At 42.2% G+C, this 17,203-nt stretch overlaps 1 protein-coding gene across 9 annotated transcripts in view; it reads left to right on the top strand.

Moving 5' to 3' along the window:
• The window catches only part of LOC105198996 (teneurin-m), a 535,513-nt gene that overhangs the window by 59,261 nt on the left and 459,049 nt on the right, over positions 1 to 17,203 (top strand). For 2 of the 9 annotated variants that reach the window (XM_039445982.1, XM_039445976.1), the window contains exon 1: positions 13,966 to 15,366. The exons of 3 other annotated variants lie outside the window; for them this stretch is intronic. The gene's annotated coding sequence lies outside the window, so the exon portion shown is untranslated. Of the gene's footprint in view, positions 1 to 13,904; positions 15,367 to 17,203 lie in introns of those variants that run through there. 4 more of the 9 variants (XM_026133056.2, XM_026133051.2, XM_039445986.1 and 1 more) reach the window with 3 other exon arrangements.

Genomic DNA, 17,203 nt, shown 5'->3' with positions numbered 1-17,203 from the left:
TGTTCGTGCCCAAGTGTTTCTTATTTATAACTTTCTTTCACAGCCCCCTCGTTAAAATGCAAATACGCTTCGGCATAGAAAATATCCATGAGATTGAAAGAAAAAGAAAAAAAAAAAGTTTCTGTCGAGGCCGCGGTCGCCACATATTCCGCGGAAGTGAGGAAGCGAAACGCTTCATTCACGGAAACATTGCCTTTTTACGCGCCGCGCTGCCTGGTCACCGTATGTGTAAAAATAGAAGCGAGCGGATGGGATCGAACGAAGTAAAATTCCCGCGGTCTGAAAATGGTGACGATGATTTACAAACGGTACGCGATGGTGAAACATAAGCTCTTTTCATCCTCTTGCAAGAGCGCTGCTTTTCATTGTACTCTATATTGAGCGCTTTATCGTTCCAATGTACGTGTTTCGAGCTCCAATATGAGAGAAAGAGAGAGAGAGAGAGAGAGAAAGGGAGAGAAAGAGTGCCGCATTTTGCTTTACTTATTCTCTAATCGTACAAACGGCGGTATTGATTGCAGTTCCTGGAGAAAGAGGTGATTAACCGGCCAACTGTAACGGGATGAATAAAAATAATGTTGTGAAATTTAAATTGCATCGCGTTTCTTTCTTCTTTTCATTATCGAGCCTTTTGTATTCTTTCTTCACAGAGAGCAATGACGAATACATTTACATTATGATGCTTTGTAAATTTTTATAAAAGTTTAATATGTGTTGTGAGATACCGCGCTATTTAGCTTGGGTGCGGGATTATTCTCGCGCAAACTTTATATTCCCGTTGAATATATTCATATTACTTTTTTACGATAGCAAATACAATAGAAAAAATTCAGCGCAGCGGTGATTTCATACGTTTCTGAGATTTTGACAACGTTCATGCACATTTAATTTGCGCGACTTCGTAAGATTCATTTTCTCAAGTTTTTTTTTCTTTTAGAAAAAGAAACAATGATCACGCCATTTTTAATTGTCGCACAGCTTTCCTCTCTTCGTAACATTTCTGCACGTCTTTCTTCGCCAAGTTGAACTGATAATAGAGAAAAAAAAAATTTCGATGCGGACGGAAGAGCAGAATATTTGTGTGCGTGCGCTTCTTCTTCGTAAAGCCAGCGCTCAGGTAACAGCACTACACTGGACGAGCAAGTCTGTTGTTCTGGCGGCGGTTGTTGGTTCGCTAACTGCCCGGGTGACCGCCTCTCTCGCAAATTACCTCCAATTTACCACTAAAGTTACACTGCAGCTCCACTGTCCTCCTTTCAAGGATTGGGTATCTACCGTTGATGGTGTCGTATTTTGCGAACGATTCCTCGACTAATAGTTGAAGGGTGTAAATCCGTGCCCTAAAGCCATTCTGTCGCTATCTCAAAGAAATACGACTGTTTAAATTTATTTAGTCGTGCGTGTGTCGTAAAAGGACATTTTTATGTTCCGGCTTTACAAACGGAAGATGTTTCGTTTGCGAGAGGACATATCCACGGAATGTATATAACATAAGGTTTAAGAAAAGAAAAAATACGAAACAACATATGAGCGAACGCATGTGAAAAATTAATAGGCGGAAACTCGATTAATTATTGAAAATGTAGAATTTTATCGTTCTTCTCGTCATTGTTATATTTTTATTCTTTGTTATACACACTCGTCTTTCACGTTATATTAGCTGGTTTATTATCGAAATTTTTTTCTTTTTGAGAGACCGGAAATCCATTTAACAGAGCACTTGACTTACGAAAGTGTTACTACGACTACGTGCGATGAAACGAAGGTGGGATTTTGTCAGTGCGGCACAGAGGGTACGGTGCCAGTATGCAAATGTCCAGTCTTGGCAATCTGCTTAACTTCCCGTCTTGAAATTTTCCGACTTTCCCCTGGAGCTTATGTAAAGTCAGCCGTCTATTAATAATGTATTAAGTAATTACGAGAACAGAAAAGAGACGGCTCCGCGATGGGGTACACGTACTGTCGTTGACTTTCGTGCTTGCGCACACACAATCATCCGCGGATAGAGGAACGCAGGAGATAAGCTAACATTAAGCGCGTTAACATTCGACATTCGTATTCGCGAGCGAAGAGGTCGGAGAAGATTTTAGCGAACGAGTTTTTCAGAATCGTTGCTCGCCGTAAAATATAAAACCTAAAAATTCTACGAGAGAGAGAGAGAGAGAGAGACTATTTTTTCAACTCTTTCTTTTGACCCCTCTCTCTCTCTCTCTCCCCCTCTCTCTCTCTCTCTCTCTCTCTCTCTCTTTTTGCTCATTTTCATCTCATTTTTGCTCGCATATCTCCAAAAAAATTTTAACTCCTAAAATTGTATAATTTTATCCCGTTGCAAAGATTCTTTCTCAAATCTTTTTATTAAAATTTGGGGTGCTTGACTTATTAAAAATTTCATTCATTTTTTAATTAGGGCATGTATAAATTTGGCGTGAATATTATTTACAATAATATATTAGGGAATTTAAAACGAAATAAATCTCTAATTTGAGAAAATTGTTTCTACTGCGTATATTAGCAGTACGTGGCACGAGTGTAAAGAAAGTATCGATATTAATATTGAGTAGAATTATAGTTATTATGTCATTCTTGTGGGCGAAACGGCGCATTGGATAAGGGGTAACGTGAAGAATCTTCAAAACAAATCCCCGATTAAGCACAAAACTCCTTCCGGAATTACTGGTTCGGATTTACTCCGTGGAGCTTTTAGTTGAACCGAGCTTTCCGTTCTTCCGCATGGGAGGTGCTCGGTGCAATTCAGCTAACTTGAACGCGAACGAGTGATTCGATATTAATGCCGTTACGAGTTCGCGCCCTACTTACTTCCGCGCTCGCGAGACGACCGCTTGTGGATCTACCGGGGAACAGAAAGTTCGCATTTCGCGCGTCGAACTCCAATGCTCTTTTCGTAATTAATGGCTCTCTATCTCGTATCGCCGTCTGGAAATCGTGCGATTCGCGCGAGATTCGGCCCGTTTCGCGCGCAACGGCGCGACGTATTTCCGCGAGACGATGCGCGAAAACAGCGAGAATACGGTATTGCGATGTTGCGCGTTACATGTCCGTTGTTCTCATTAATAATACAAATAGGATGCGCATCTCGTGTTTAGAATAATGTGTGCTATTGCATCGGTATGGCTCGCGTTTGATTCGCGAGCGGACGGGACAGACGGGATTTCGTGCTGAAGCCGCAACAGTTCTAGAATTGCGAATTGTAATTTGCAAGTGAAAGCGAAAAGATAGCGCAACATGGATTGCTCTGTACGACGATAGCTTACTAAATGGTTAATTAGAAGCCTCCTCTCTTTCATAATTGAAATGCAGATTGCAATACTAAGTGCTGTTAGTCCCGAAATTAGTCCCGAAATAAGTTTTTCTGACAAAACGAAGAAAAAACAATTCCGTTAGAAACATTAAATATAATGCAAATAGTAATGCAATATTATACAATAATAATTTACTTTATATGTATATACACACGCGCACATCTCACGATACACTTCTTTTTATTTTCTCTTTGAAAATAAGAAGATGAAATTTTCTCCTGAAACAATCACAACTTTTTGTACAATAATTCCACTTTTTGTCGAAGCTTATCGTTTCATCCGCCTAAAGTAAAATATCAATTATACGTTTCCTAGAATTTTATAGATATAACGTGAGCGGCAAACGAAATGAAAATCCATGCGCTATCCATCACAGCCTATCATATTCGATGATACGTACGTACCTAACTCACCTATCGTGTCTGCGGATAGCAGTAATATCCAATATCCAGAAACAGTTAGGAGTCCTGGGAATACGGGTGGTCACCGTGTGCCTCGTCCACCCCTTTCGGGCCACCCCGGTGTAGTAATAGTGTGGACGTTAACTTTTTTTCCCGCGATATCCTCTCCGCCCGCGGTTGAGATTCAATTTGCAAAGGCTATTCCAGTAATTGCATAAGTACCGAACCGCAGTCGCACGTGGTTCAAGCTCGGTCGTATCTTCGTAATACCTGTACATCCACACGTACATGCCAAAACCTGCTGGTGACCTGTTTCACGGGTATCGGCGATGGAAGTTCTTTCGTCGGTCTGCTGAAATATCCTGACAATGGGAGCAGAATTAATACAATTAATCGTCCTAATTACGATCTTGATTGCATTAGTTTGAGATGATCATTGCTTTCCAATTAACCTTTCTCACACAGAAGTTCATGTAACCGTACCAACCTCGATAATAATATCGTTTTAAATAAATCTTATCTCGGATGTTTATTTTATCTCGTGTAAGAAAAATATACAATATTTTTTTTTACTTATTACAACTTTTGTTACATACAATATTATTGTACGAAACGCAGTAGCAAAATAGCTTTGCTTTATAAAAAATAATATTTACATTGTTTATTGCACTTTTCGTCTCAGCTCTCACGATAAAATTGAATTTTTAAATATTCCAGTTATTTTCTCATTCCACTCTTTTTTTTCTCTTATTCTTTTTACTGCTTTAATTTTAATGCACGCGAGCGATAGATAATGAGGAAGAGCGATGCATCGCATATAAGCACGAATAATTAATTTTGCGAGCGGATAAAATTGATCCACGTTATGCCGCCGTATATACGCGGTACAAGTCATATATCCCAGGGTTAAAATAACTTTTTGTCGAGTATTAAGCACACAAGCCGTTGATCAAATCAAATAGATTACTATGTACATTCCCCTTGTACAAGCACTCGTGTAACTGGTCGCCGTACTCCGCACACGATTCGAAAATGTCATCGTTAACTATTGTTCGCCGAACATTCACACGTAGTCAAGAGGGGGATGCGCGAACATGATATATTCGGCTCCCTCATGAATACGTTCGCCGTACGCTTCGGGCTAGATTGCTCTAGTTAACGACAGGTATTTGAGCGCTAACTATCCGACTGACTCGGTGCCATTAGAAATGTTTCAAGAGAAATTGCCCGTACTGCGTTGTATTAGCGCGCCGTCGAATTCCCTATTCGCGTGTTACGTATGATGCTCTGTGGCGGTGAACGTTGAAAATTGCATTTTGTGTTCGATCGTTTTTTTTTCCTAAGTTATTCCATACTTAATTATTTCTCAAACAAATATTTTCGATAATTTTATAGCTGCGTCCTCCTTTCTCGAATAAAAATATCTACATAGTGTAATATTAGACGTATAAAAATTATAATAACACTATAATAATTATTAATTAAATTTAAAGAACTGTTGTGTTTCATAACGGTAAGTCGAAATAATAGCTTAATTGAAATCGGACAGAAGCAATGATAAATCTTAAAAAAGAAATGATATTACGACGTCGCGAGTTGTGCGCAATATCAATTTTATTCGCGAACGACTGCTTTAATAAATGATAAAACGTGCACGACGGTAGCGTTTCGAAAATACCCCGTAAAATCATGGGACGGATACAACGACGCGAGAAAGATGGGATGAAAGGAGAAAACCCGTCGAATCACGGCGCTCGGGCGCGTGTTAAGGAGGAAGCCCCGTCGCAGCGATGAGAATTTATGGGCTGTTCTCGAATCGCGAATACAATTTAAGCGCTGTTGATCCCGCTGTGACAAAGTGGCTCGCATGATGGATGCGGCCGTGCGCTTGCGTTTGTTACACCATCGGCCGAAGCGAGAGCGCCGATATAAGCGAGCGACCGAGAGGGAACGAGAGGAGTTATACCACGGCGGCGCGGGGGCGACCGTTGAGGATGGTGGAGTGAGAGAACGAGAGTACGCGCGGGATACAAACGGAGGGGAAGAAGGTGGATGAGGAAAGAGAGAGTGAGAAAGGGTGAGAAGAGTCACGGGGGAGAGAAAGATAGATTTGCAGTGTGGCGTGCAGGCCAGGCGGGAGTGGAAAATGGCAGGAGGGCTGCCGCGTGACATCCTACTTAGTCCGCAATTCGCGGCCCATTCATCTTCATGCGCGGAGTTCGATCGGATGTCTAAAGTTTTCAGCTCGATCTGAAAGCTTTAGTTAGCGTCCTGCGACCGGGGAGGAGGTGGAAAAAAAAAGAAGAGCCGAGTACGAAACGATGTCGTTCACAGGCAGCCTTTCATTAATATCGCTTTTCGACGATATTAACGGTTTTTTCCGGACGTTTCGAGGCACACGGGCGAGACGCGGACGTTCAATACGTACACTTATTACACGAGGCATAAAACTTTTATGATATTAAATTCCGAAAATGTTCTGCGTAACGTTTTGCGCGTTCGGCACGTCTGCAGCTTCGAACTACGCAAATGGCGTATAAAAACGGCGAACTTTGGCAAGTGTTCGGATACTCGAAGAAATTCAAGAGATCGCACCTGCCTTACGCCGGCCGAGTTAATTGTATCACGGCAAATGCCGGGCGTATGCTAATTCGAAAGCATGTATAATACACTCTCGTAGTATGCACTCCGTCGTCTCCTAGCCAGTATGTAAATGAAAATCCAAGTTTCCTACACTGCGCTGTTTGTATTCTCTCCCAATGGACTGGATGGTAGAATTTCGTTCTGTTGATATAACCGAGAATGACGATACGCTTCGCCATTTCCGCATTGATGACGATGCAACTGTGATTCGTTACGCGGTATAACGATTAAATCACCAGCCGCAAGCTCGTCGCAGCTTTTTGCAGTATCCCCTCTCCCTCCCACCCTTCGCGCAGATCGAATCGGTCTGGTTATCTTCGTCCGCGCCATTATAAGGGAATTGAACGGCGTTTGTAAATTTCGCTCCACGATCGATACGCTCTCGTGGTCGTACAGGCCGAGCGGCTTTACCATGGTAGTTTACGTCGCTCCGAGTACTGGACATGTTATACAAGGTTCAGGATGATGTCGCGCTAATGCACCGGCTTTGTTGTGATTTGTGTACAGTATCTCCTCGGTGTACGCGCGGCCCGGATACTTCGACAATGCTTTAGGCTCAGTATAGTCGAAGGCAGAAGTTACGAGCATGATGGGAGTGCAGTTAATAAATGGGAACCGATTACCGCGCATTACGTGCTCCGTTACGAGCGGAAAGTTTGTTCGTTGGTAAAATGATAGAGGAGAGTGCAAAGAGCATGCTGCATTTTACCAAGGAATATTGACACATCGAGAGACATATGTTACATTTCAGGACAATGCAAAAAGAACTGTTGCGTTATACACGCAAACGTGGTCTATGTTTAACTCTCTATGTTATAAAAATAACGCATTATTTTCACTTACGTACAGATACGATAGTAGCATATCATCGTTCGCATCTTCACAAACACGTTGCGCGTGTTCAATGAGAATAAATATTCCTGTTAAAATCACAGTGATTTTATTAACGTTGCACGGGCGGACTAGCACCGCTTCAAAATTCGGAAGATGAAACGAAAGACACGGGAATGGTGACACTGCAGAGTACATGAATATTGCAAACGTGAACGCTTGCGCAATGCGGTCACCGCTATTCACTTCGAATGGTGAAACCACTCCGTTCGTCACTGTCCGCTTTGACCAGGTCAGCCTCCTCCAAAGGCAGGTTGCCGCGCGGGAGGCGACACGGTTCGCGCTCGTCGTGTCCACAGGGCAGGAACTCGAGAAAGAAGAGTGAGTCGCCGCCGCGACGTTTCCTATTTACGGCACTTCCTAGCGAGCTAAATTAACCGGGAATGCCAGCGATCTTTATCCCCCGACGTCCTCGCATTTTGCGTCGTTCTAGAGTACCGCCCGCGACGTCGGGCGCCGGTTAAGCGAGCGAAGGAGCGGGCGACGTCCTCCTCTGCCTCTACGTGACCGAACAGATAAGAAGGCGAGAACGTCGTTAGTCTCTCGCCGTGAGACGGAAGAACGTCCTCGAGCACGCGAAAATCGTCGCTGCCGCCGCCGAGAGATTATCGGACGCTACTTCGTTTACAAATTTTCCAGAGCCCTTCACACCTAACGCAGCGATGCTTCTTTATCGCATTTATTTAGCATTTCTCGACGGTTGCGGATGTGGCTCAGAGATTTACACGGTTTAAGACTCTAAACACACAATAAATCTACGAATGACAAAACTTTACTTCAATTTTTAGGATTATACGTATATATCGCTAGATATCCTTATCTGTGTATATACGTGTGCTTTTATAATTTCAGGTATGAATGTCAGACAGCGGACTTTGCGCAACAGCAAAATAAAAGCAAAATATCAATAATGTACATCAACGGAATTTAGCAGCTACTAGTTCTCCTGGATTTAGATCTCTCTGTAGATGCTCCGTAAATTTCTTTAATGCAATTTATCGCGATGTACAGCCACATATAGAAACTTCTACGATGCACTTACTCTTTTATTGCGACTCGAACATGATCCTGCAGGTGCAGAGTTACTTGAATAGAATATTCCCCATTTGCTTACTTTTGAACAATATTTTATTTGAATCTATATTTTATCTTTTTTTAATCTTTTTAATCTTTTTAAGATTTCTTTCGGTGCTCATAAAAATTTTAAGCGTAATTCACGTAGCGTTTTCATAACTAAAAAAAAGATGTGATTTATCTAACTCGAGTTAACGTCATCTTTTCAAAGCGTATTAAAAAATTTATGTAGAATTTATGTTGTCATTTAAATAATTTTCATTCAGATTCAATTATTCATCGTTACAGCTGACGTATTATATATATATATACACATGCGTAACAGAAGAAACTTGTTTCTAAATATGGCACAGCGACACGGAATAATCACGTCAGTGATATTAATGACGCGCGTTGTACATGACATATTACCAATGAGACTGCCACTTCCCTTGCTGCGAGCATTATTAACTTGTTGGGCGTTTATATTAGCGATGTAATTAAACATTCGAGCCGAGTTATTGCGATCTGTCACTGATAATTCGCAGCGGGTAAGTGCAAACAAAAAAAGTTAAGTAACGACACCATAACGCGATCCCCCAACGAGCTTTCTTTTACTATTTCACAAATACGAATTAGCAGACAGATTAGATCTTTTCATCATAATTGTCGTGAGTATAACATAATTAGTTTTGGCCATGCCAAATTTTTAAGGCGTTGCAATTTCAAGAGATTATTTTACCTTGACAGAGAAATTCCCGCACGTTCTCTCCTACTTTTTCTTCTTGTTTTTTAATTCTCCGTCTCCACATGTGCCATTTTCTACGCAGACGCTAATAAAACGGCCGTGTATGACACGGCTGGTTATGAGAAAAATTGGCGGATGGTTACGTCCGACGATATATACGTATGTCTGTGCCTGGACAATGGTCGACCGCATGGTCAACTCGGAAAGAAAGGAAGATACGTAAATAAATAATGCGGGAGGTTATTTCATGGCGATATACAACGCGCGCTGCTTATAGACTGCTTTCCAACTGCCGTGAAACTGCACAAGACGTTTCTATATATAGCGCTTTCGCGTTACCGATGCTTCATACACCCGTGTTTAACCGCACGGATCCGCAGTTCTTTCATTCTCCCGACAGTCTCCCGCGCAATAACTCCTGGTTACAAATAGATCGTTGAGCACGTATTAAAAATGCCATTGTCGTTTTATAAATGTGAGACGTCTTTAATATTTAACCCTTAAGTAGGTAGATGGTCAAAAGTTACATGAGTAGATAGACGGGGTGCTGACAACAATCTACAAAAGTGTTATTATTATTGTTATATTTTTTATTAGTATATCATGTTGTATTTAAATTCATTTTAGTTAAACCGTTAGAAGATAGAAAAATGCAAAAAAATGAACTTTAAGACTTGTAGATAATACTTAATTTTACTTTTTCAAAACAAAGTTTTGAACCCTTCACAACCCTTCGCACAATCCTTTCTTCGTTGCCTGGGGTGCTGTGGCATCTCACCTAACTACTTAAAGTCTCTATGTTTGATATGTAACTCGAGCGAACCGATTGCCATTCCTTCGAAAGAGAAAGAGAGAGAGAGTTTTGGTTCAGCCACCGGTAGTAACACGAAACATTACACACGTGCAATGCGACATCGTGAAAGGTGAGCGCGGCGCCAAAGCGGTTTATAATGTTTATCTCATAATATCGTCGTCTTTCATCGTATTTCTTCGTGCAAAATGACGTGATCGTTAGTCTTTCACGGGGGGCACATTAGCACCCTCCATGCCGCGCTCCTATAACCGATGAACAGCCACGCCATTCTGAAGAAACGCTAGACGATGATGCTCACCCTCGCCGTTAGCTTCTGGCTTTCTACCCCGTTCCACGTCTTGCCCATACTTTACGTTTACAACGTAACTACGTATAGAGTGCCGTCTATAATCTCCTCAGAAGTGGGTATCAATTCCAATAGATTTAAATCTTTCGCGACCATCCCTCGGCTCTCTACTTTCCACCGTCGTTCCGCTGATCTTATGCCTTATCGTAGATAACGTCATTTCTTCCTGTCCTGACGATCTACGCGGAACAAGTTTGCCGCACGAGAACTCGTTCATGGGAAGAAGGAGTAAGCAAGACGTACGAGCCGCCGTTGCTGCTGCTGCTGCTGCCGCCGCCGCCGCTACCGTCGCTTCGGAAAGCGGTAGAACTAAAAGGGCGACTTTTAGAATACTCGGTTAGAAAGTTCGTCAGTTAAGGATTTGCTGCGCATGGCTCGGTACATTCGACGGAAGGAGGACTATCTGCCGTTTGATTCTATTTCCTTAGATACACGTGACTTACGTTTAGCAAGATAGATTGCGAGCTAGGAGAACTATTAAAAAAGAAAGAAAGAGTTTCGCTTGAAAGTATGTAGGGAATGTCGCGCTAGGACAGAAAAATATATATCTGCGATCGACTTTGACATAATTTTTCACTGGCCGAACGTCAGTCGTCCTTTTAGCTGACGCCAAAGTACCAGCAGCCCTCTGTAGTAACGTGGACGGTTGGTTCGCAATGGCGATCAGTGACCTTTCCGAAGCAGGGCGGGTCGGAGATCGTTTCGGAAGGGATCTACAGAGGGACTGGTTAAACGGCATAACGTGCCGCCCTTTAAGGGCGCTTCCACAGGAATGCGACGCCGGGCTGACGACGTGACACGCATCGACGAAGCGCGATGCGCGGCGCATGCTAATGCTGGAAATCTGAAACGTCAACTAGAGCAACGCTGCTGCAACGACGACGCGGAACGCCTACCGGGATTTCGTGGAGATTCAATTCGGTCCTGTACACTGGCACGGCCCGCGTTCGTGACGATTTACGCCGGACGAGAGCACTATCTAGTAGAACGAGGAACGTTGGTATTGTGTCCCACTGCCATTTACCAGACGTGATTAGAACTGCATAACGAAGATGCAGCGTACCTTTTCATAATATCATATCTCTTTAATGGAATGGTAATGGAATTACCGTATCGATTACTTGAATTGCTTGACCCATTTTCATTCCCAACAAATAAATCACATCCTTCGTTTCATCAATTTTAAGTTTATATGTTACGTTGAAAATGATAATTTACCAATATCAACTATTTTTAGCGCGCGATGTTTTACTAATCGTGTTCTAAGTTTATCTAGAGTAAAGCTATGTTAAGCTGAAAATACACGAGATAAATTAACTATATGAAAAGAACTTCTCCGTCTCTTTAAAAACTAGTAAAGATTTCCAATGCCACGCATCATTGAACATGTCGTTGGGAAGATTATTACAAAAAGTGAAACACGGAACAATAAGTAAAGAAATCGAAGAGGAAGGTGGACGGCGTTGAGTAATCGTCAGAGCAGCATATTGGCAGTTATCCCGCGTCGCTTATAACATACTAATCGTTGAAATACGCGCAAATATTTATTTTCCAGCTGTCAGGAGCACGCCACTTCGCCCGGTTTCGCCCCGCGACTCCGAAGGAGGCAAGGCGGACAGCCTACCTACCTATGAGGGCTTCCGAGAAATACGACTCTTGGATGCATTCGAGCCGATGTGTGCACACCGTGCACTCTCGTGCTGTTACCGCACAGCCTTTATTTATGTTTCTCTCTGCACAGTTGCGCACGCGTTCAGCAAAGCAAATCAAAATGTTTTCTCGAGTCTCGGACTCCTTCTCCGCCTTCTCCCGCAGTTAGAATCGGTACAATGCCGCAGTCCGTTATTAATCGAGAGATTGACTGTTCATTTTGTTTGTTACAATCTATTATTCTATACGTGCGCGTGTAAGCGCATGTGTATGTGTGTGTGTGTGTGTGTGTGTGTATGTGGAAAGAATCTTGATGGAAGTTACTCGATTATGCACACATAAATGAAAATTGCACGTGTCAGAATTGCGCGCGACAGGATATTAATTTCATCAAGATTTGACACGTTTACCACTTTATTAGTGAAACATTGCGTTTGCGTGACAAGCGCGAGAAAGTGAGATACATTTAAGATACATTTTGCCTTTTATTAATAGATATAAATGAGTGAATTTAAAAGTGCAGAAATATACGGTTCACAATTTATTAAGTTAAAGATCATCAACGTTGCCACACAATACACTACCATTCAATCTCTTTTCTTCTACGTAAACAAGAAAATCGCGTTGCTCTTTGAGAGCTGTTAAATATCGTTGTTTCCTATCCATCGTAATGCGCGGGACGTTTAACTAAATTTCTAACGCAAAATCGCGAGAATTCGCGTTCACCGGCGACCCGGTGCCTCGCGGAATCGAATTATGAGGGACTGCGGCAGTCGGCGCTCTCCATGGATGCGAATTTCACTTCCGGACGCGCGGAGAGGTACAATAAAACAAAGATATTTGACGGACCGGAGCGAGAGATAGGGGCGAAGAGCACGAACGGTAGGATCGCGGTCTCCTCGTCGGTACCACACGGGGACGCGTTCTGGTGTGCAAGGGCAACGGAGGTAGTGCAGTAGGGCGGGAGGAGGCAGGGAGGTTGGAAAGGCTATGAAATTACGGGTAGGTAAATGAAACTATTCCAGAGTCTCGTGCATGCAGCTGCCGCTGCGCCGCTACGTCGGTACCAGTCCAACCTGACCCAACAGTGCGGAAAGGACTTTTATTTTTATTTGCCTTCCGCTTTATTTTCGCTTTAATTTCTCCCTTTTCGTCGCGACGCTTGCTAATGGAGGAGGGAGGAGGACACCAGCTCGCGGAGGATGGGGGAAAGGGACACACACACCAAGTGGATGGAATCGCCAGTGCCGTTGGCCGTACCTTTCCCTTTCCTCCGGACCCTGAACTCAATCCCTCGGCGAAACTGCAATTCTTCTTTCGATGCCGATAAAATTAATTATCTTGTCCGCCTCCATTTCGTTTCGCCGTTCTCCTTCGTCGCGGCGCACTTAGCTACGTAACATAAATTCTTATCTCTAGTTGCGGAAACTTGAAGACGGACGGTTACGTGGCCGTTTAATCTTCATAATATAGTAGCTTACATTTTTTTTCCATTACCGTATACGGTTATTGTCAAACAACAGGCTTATTCGCGTATTACATTTTCAATCTCTTCACGGCTCCGCATTTATTGCGAACGGTAACGTCGATAAATGTAATGCATTCATCGGGCAATGTCTGGGCGATAGTGTTCCACTGACGGATCGAACTTTCATGTAGCGGAATACGCGATTTAAGGCGAAAACGCGCAGACAGGTCTCGACAAAAAGGGGAATTTCGAATATCGAGATACCACACGGCGAAACGTCCGTGTTTGGCGAACGGCAACCTACAACGATTTCCACTTACTTCCACGGGAACTTGGAATAGAGGATAGAGTTGGCATCCTATCATCTTCCGTCTGTACCGATTGTCCTTCGCCGCGGTGACTTCTTTTTCTTTTGCATACCACCTTCGTTTCCTCACGACTTTCTTGTGCTCTGTAGAAGGTAGATATCCACGGAAACAGCGTCAAGGCGGCGGCGCGTCCGACACCCTCCCTCGCCTCGCGCTCTTGCTCTCGTTCTCACAGCCACCCTCTTTCTCTCCCTCTATCTTGGGGTGGCATTGCGTCCCCCCTTCTCTACCGACACCCATTTTGCACCCAACGGCCCTACCATGGCCCGCTCGTGCCGTCAGTCGAGTCCAGAGGACTCCGCGATTCGCACTTCGACCTTGACGAGTTTTCCTTACCAACGAAACGTCATCGATTCTTACGCGATCTTTCGATTGTTGTCCTTTTGCTTTTAGAAAAATCTGCGATCACATTTTTCAGAGAATATGATTCGTAACGCAAGAACAACGATTGACGCGTCATAAAAAGTTACATTAGTTATAACTTTGCTATTGTTGTTTGTGGCAAATTTATTGAATAATACGAACGGTGATGTTGACAAGTTGTTAAAAAAAAAAAAAAAATGCGCAGACATTTTTGTCAACGTACAATCCGATGAGTGTGAAGATATACCACGAACATCCGAGTTATTAATACCCGACAATCTTAACGTATCGCACATACTTAAACGATTTACACAAAGACAGAAAGAAGCTTCTTGCGGGGCTGCATCTCTTAAGGTAATCTGATATTGAGTAAACAGCGTACGCGTAAAGTGCACCGTTCCAACGCCATATTGACAGGCGAGCACGTGAGATCTCTTCCACTTCCCCATCTCCATCGCAAGGCACTTCGGAGGGTGCCATCGGAGCACTTTGGCTGCAGGTTTCGCATAAGCAAACCAGAATAACCTAGCGCGACGTCAAACCTGAACTGTACGCATTTAGCCGTAGCAAGATCAACTTTAAGGAATACGTCTGATAAAATCCCATCCCACAGTTATCCGCCGCAGACGACAGATATACGGCGAATCCGCAATCTGCGTATCTCTCTCATGTTCAGAAATGCCAATTAAATTTAACTGCACCCGTAAATTTCCTTTTACTTGGAGATTTCAAACGTTCTGCAATTTCAAACGTGCCAGACTATATTTTTTTAATTATCGGAGTTACAGTTAATTCGTTGGCAAGTTCTGTTCAACAAATAGTCGTCGAGTAATCGTTGTAAGCGGCCTGCAACTAAGATAAAACTTGGTACTCAGACTGTTGGCACATGATTCGAGCTGTGGCCTTGAAGAATTGCGCGACGTAGAACTTGAAGTTCCGGCTAAAGTATAAAAGTTGTGCGAAACTCTACGAGTGTTGTTGAGAATTGGACAGACACATACACGTCAAATGTGAGTCGTACGAAGGGAAATGGTCTGTGACACGCGTGCCCTTAATTTAATTCGGATCGCGAAATAAATAACAATGACGTTGATTCGCTTGGTTTCGTGAACAAGTGGCAGTGTCAATTTTCTTTCAGATCAACTTGCTCTCTTGAACATTTCTCGAAGAGACCACTTGAATATTATATATTCCGATCTGACTTTAAACCAATTATATTTCTTCGTACGATAAATTTATAACGTTTATTAACTTAAACGATGATTTCGTGCAAGGGTTGAGAACTACACGAAAATTTCAAGGTAAGACTTACTAAAAACGACCGATAATACATAATTATTCCGAATCCAACGTCATGTCCAAATCAGTTTAGTTTTTCAATATTACCATGTTCTATCAGTTCTGTAATATAATAATACTTATAATAGTTAGATTTTCATTTTGCTTTAAATTTGTAAAAATTATTATTATTATTACTTATTTTGGTATCAGATTTGTTTAATATTTAATATTACTCACGTAAAGGGCAATATTTCAGTTCTCATTGTTTTTTTATTATTATATGTACTATTATACATTTATAACAATGTCTGCTTAATTTAAAATATAATCTACATGTGTGTATATATATAATTTTCAAAATATTTTTATTATTAAAGAAGAAATGAAAATAGCTGATAACGTAATTTTAAGAACTTTAACCAATGTTTTAAAAATAAATTGCGATTATTGTGAATTAAAAAATACACATTCTCCTATGTGGAAAATTAAGTGGATTATAACATAATGAGATATCTCATTATCTTTCGCAACATATGCTTTAGTTTCACGAAGATGTCAATGTATAGACTATACGGTATAAGCTAAAGGGACTTTACATCGGTCTCAATGGCCGTGTCGTGCCAGTGGTAACAGGAATTTGCTTTGCTGCGGACTCACGCGATTAAATCAGCCGCTGAACGTGAAACGTTATGCAGTCTGGCCATGACGTCGGCTTCTACTCTTTGGTCCTGGTGAATTACGTCGCTCGTTTTCGTATACAGACTCGCACATCTCGCGTTTGCGCGCTATTTTACGGGACGCATATGCCAGAGTACGCCGTGTCACATAATATTGCCTCAATAACGGGCGGCAGGAGGGATGATCTGTGACGCCCGAGGGTTTATTACATCCTAACCGACCGATATTGGTCACTGGTCGATCGCGCAGCATCCAGAGAGCAACCGAACGGAGCAGGAAAGCCAGACGGGTAATGTTGCGGCGAAAAGTTAAAAAGAGAGGGACGTGAGTCTTCGTACGGTTATTTTACCGTCGGGTTTTGGCTCGTGCTCGGTAACACGCGCTCTAGTTTATGGTGAGCCATCTCGATAACCGACCGTTTCATTGTGTGGCTGTCCAACCTTTCAATCGGACAGAGTTAGTTGCCTAACTTTCTCTCGCTCTCTTCATCCCCGTTGCACACAACAAATGTTTTCCGTGACCGGAGTAATGAAAATTATATGCTGCTTGTCACATCATTGTAATAGTGATTACGGTTAACCGGATTATCGCTAAACTGTCCATTAATTTTATTATTATTTGTTTAATGATGACATCGATTAAATTATGTCAATCATATGACGTTAAAGTAAGACATTTGTTGTATAAATATTTCTTCACGAAGATATTTTTGTTCTATCCAGGGAACTTTATTCAATCATTAAATTCAAATAAGATAAATAATACATTACTGCTGCATATTACATATCAGCATTAAATGATAGATGATAGTGTATGATAGGGTTTGATCAATTAAAAACATGATATAATTGGATAAGATCCGAATATAGATAGCTTTGAATTTTTGATGCGACATAACTTGATAGTCAAGTGCTATGTAAAGAAAAATCAATCGAAACTATCGTCTGAGAGGAATTTTGTGTTCAAGAATGACACAAAGTAAAATTTGCAACTGCTGGATCACTCGAGAATGGCGGATCGAATCTTCCTATGTCCCGTCCTCTTCGAATATCTAGGATTTCCGATAAAGCCGTCGAGAATTCGCTGGAAGCTGGCAGTGTACTCGACCAGTTCGACTTCCAGAAGTTCCGTCCCTAAAGTTCACCCTTTCGCGCTGAAGAGCTTAGAGAAGGTTGTAAG

This window comes from Solenopsis invicta, chromosome 2, assembly GCF_016802725.1.
Source record: "Solenopsis invicta isolate M01_SB chromosome 2, UNIL_Sinv_3.0, whole genome shotgun sequence".
Taxonomy (NCBI): Eukaryota; Metazoa; Arthropoda; class Insecta; order Hymenoptera; family Formicidae; genus Solenopsis; species Solenopsis invicta.
The sequence above is the reverse complement of the archived record's forward strand: the minus strand, read 5'-3'. Positions and strand labels throughout refer to the sequence as shown.